Below are 3,796 nucleotides of genomic sequence, written 5' to 3'. Positions count from 1 at the left end.
GAAAGGAAAAGAAAAAGTAAAAAAAAAAAGAAAGACAGGAGAACCCATGTAAACAAGTAGAAGCCCTTAAAGAAACACAAAAATACCTTAAAGAAATACAAGAAAACTCAACCATTAGACTTAATAAGAAAAGTCCAATCAAGGACTCAGAGAAAATACTGAAGGAGATGAAGGTGTTTGTTACCCCATAGGAAGAACAAAATATCAACCAACCAGATGCCACCGGAGTTCCTAGGGACTAAAACACCACCAAATGAGTACACATAGAGGGACCCATGGCTCCAGCAAAATATATTGAAGCACATGGCATTGTCCAGAATCAATAGGAGGAAAAGCCCTTGGTCTTCTGAAGGGCACTTCCACAATGTAGGGTAAAGCCAGCGTGCTGATGTGGGAGTAGGTGGGTGAGAATGGGAACGTCTTTGTGGAAGCAGGGAGAAGAGGGGATATGGAATAGAAGGAAAAGAGGATACTATTTGTAAAACCATTATGTAATTGCACGAAATATTTGTGAAAAATAAAATCAGAAAACATTTGCATATATACTTATTTACTAATATTAATACTTCATGTGTCTTACGTATTGTATTCACTGTAATAGATGAGCCAGTCTCTTTCTTAACACACAGCTCATGTCTTATTGAGTCAAGCTAGTCAATGATCTTACATAGTCCCTGGGTCTACTAGGGTTGCAGATAGTACTGTTACATTGTGTTTACATAGATTCTGGGGATCTTAAATAAGGCCCTGATACTTATATTGCAGTCACTTAACCATTGAAAAGTTTCATCAAGCCTAAATCACGTTTGATGCAGTTGTATGAAGAATTCTCTCCACTAGGGAACAGTTTGTCGTCTACTGGAAAACACTTGTGAAAATTAATAATGGAGGACACTCAAAGTTGAAGTATATGTCTCAGTTTTATTTTTAAAAGATAAGAATGAACCTGACCCCATGAATTTATTTTTCTTTTCTCAAAGTGTTTTAATGTGGTATGAGAATCCATTTTACAATACTAGAACTTGAAAACAGAAGATGATGTATGCAAATTTACCATCTACCATTCTGAATTGTTAATTCCTGCCTGGAAACCAAATCATCTATGCTCATGATTGTGCATTTTCATGTTCCTGATTGCTTTGAGTGTTTAGGACAACATTACATATCCCTTCTATTATTACCAATTGAATATCTAATATAGACACTAGTGACATACAGGTAGATACAGATTTAGGGGTAGGAAAATGCTGCTGTTGCTTCCTTCTTCCACTCTAGTTATTACTTGATCAGAATTGATTAAGTTAATCAATTCTGATGATATTATCAGAATGATAGTACCTTCAAGAAAGTACTCAGATGAAAAAATAAAATGTTTTCCATGGCACTGAAGCAATTCTCAGTCACATATCATGCTCTAATGGTCCTTCCAGTTCTCATTCACTTTATAACACTTCAACATTGATGATCTCCTCTGAGTCTTTCATCTCTCCTAAGCATCCACATAAGATATTTATAACTTTCTAAATTCCTCTCATATACATAAATGTCATGTATTTTCATGACACCCAGATGATGCTACATGGTTTCTGAAGAACTGAATATTTATCCTTGTGTGGTTCTACATGTTATTGGAGATATAAATAGGAATGGGCATTATATCAGAAAAGTCAAGGAAAATGAGATAGGAATAGAAACCAAATATCCTGGTTGGGGATTTAGCTTTTAGCTCAGTTGTAGAGCACTTGCCTAGCAAGCGCAAGGCCCTGGGTTTGGTCCCCAGCTCTGAAAAAAAGAAAAAAAAAAGATGAAGAGAAATGGAAACCAAATATCCTGAAACTTACTTTGGCTAATAGCCCAATATACTGAGAGATGTGTTGATAGCCTGCAAATGCTAAGAAACGAGGAAGTGATTCACTGTGATTCCTTTAGTTATGGGTTCTTTAAAGCTGGTAAACTCAACATCAAGAATACAATTAGAACCATTTCCTACTAACAAGAATATAAACCATGCTTATAGTAAATTTACCCAGAATTCCTTGTAATCTATGCCTGTTAATAATTACTTGAGGTTTTTGACCTTTTTTAACTATTCTGTATGATTTTATTTTTTTATGTATGAAATGTTCTTTATAAAGAATTTTGTACTCTTATTTTAAATATATGTATTTGTATATACATATATATGTTTTCACATATCTATGTTTTGTTTGTGTATTATATATATATGAAGAGAGGGAGAAATATTTTACATAAATTTTTAAAGTTCATGGAAACTTTATTAGAATTTTTAAAAAATATGAATATACGAATATAAGAAGATTCCGAGGCTAGTACCTCATTGCAAAGAAGGGAATTTAGAGAGCCTGTGAGGAAACCCAAAAATGTTAGAGAAATATGAGGAGTACAGGGATCATATGAAGAAACAAGAAAAGTTGGGCTTTGGAAAATAATTCCATTAAGCACTCAAGGTTATAAGCCACATGGCTGAATCCAGGTCAGCTCATGTCTTGCTTAATATTTTGAGCTCAGATATGCATTACATGATGAAAATACTGTGACCTAATAAGAATTGATTCATTATTTCACCTATACACAGAAGCACATTGCTCTGATCAATCAAACTGTAGATTTGCATCTTTATTTTTGATAGATCCCAGCTCCTTTTTATAATAAATTGTTCTGATATTCTTTATTATGATGAATGTGAGAAGTCTTGTATACCCAGTTCTTTCCTTCCTTATGAAAATAACTATTTGTTTGAGTTATTGAGACAAAGAAAGAAAGATAATGAGAAGAATAGAGATAAAGATTCTGTAAGGATTCATTCATTTACTCTCCACTGCACCAGGATCACTCCATCTTCTGCTATCTTACTGTGAAATAACAGTTTTAAAAGCAGTTGCTAGGAGCTCACCGCCTAGACAGGTGGGCACTTCTGAGAATGCTGAACAGGAAAGACCACCAATACTGCCCAACACTTCCCACATCACTGGCCCAAGAGGAAACTGTATAGGGCCTCTGGGAAATGGAAGATAGGGGCACTCAAGCGGCAGGTCCCCTGCGGTTCAGACACTGCCCAGACCTGAAGGGACCTAGACAACAGTTCCCTGCACCCAAATCCCATGGGAGGGAGAGCTAAACCTTCAGAGGGGCAGACACGCCTGGGAAGTCAGATGAGACTACACTCTGCCCACATTTCTGACTCGAGAGGAAAACATATAACACCATCTGGGGCCCCAGTGCACGGGTGCCCCAGGAAAGGACAGCACAGGCCCTCCTGGTTGCTGCCCTCACTAAGAGCTCAAAAGCAGAACTCTAGGAGCAACTTTAGCCAGGGCACCACAGGTAAGATCAACTTTTCTTCTCCAAGTAACCTGCCTGGTGGACTCAGGACACATGTCAACAGGCACAATTAAAGACCAGTAGACAGGAAAGACTACACACCTGAAAGCAGAACACTCTGTTCCCATAACTGGCTGAAAGAAAACAGGAAAACAGGTCTCCAGCACTCATGACACACAGGCCTATAGGACAGTCTAGCCACTGTCAGAAATAGGAGAGACAACCTGATGGCGAGAGGCAAGCACAGGAATGCAAGCTACAGAAACCAAGACTACAGGGCATCATTGGAGCCTAATTTCCCCACCAAAGCAAACACAGAATATGCAAACACACCAGTAAAGCAAGATCTAAATTTGAAATCACATTTGTTCATGATGATGGAGGACTTCAAAAAAGATATAAAGAACTCCCTTAAAGAAACACAGGAAAACATAAATAAACAAGTAGAAGCTTA

Source organism: Rattus norvegicus, chromosome 3 (assembly GCF_021556685.1).
Source record: "Rattus norvegicus strain SHRSP/BbbUtx chromosome 3, alternate assembly SHRSP_T2T, whole genome shotgun sequence".
Taxonomy (NCBI): Eukaryota; Metazoa; Chordata; class Mammalia; order Rodentia; family Muridae; genus Rattus; species Rattus norvegicus.
This window is presented reverse-complemented; position numbering follows the sequence as displayed.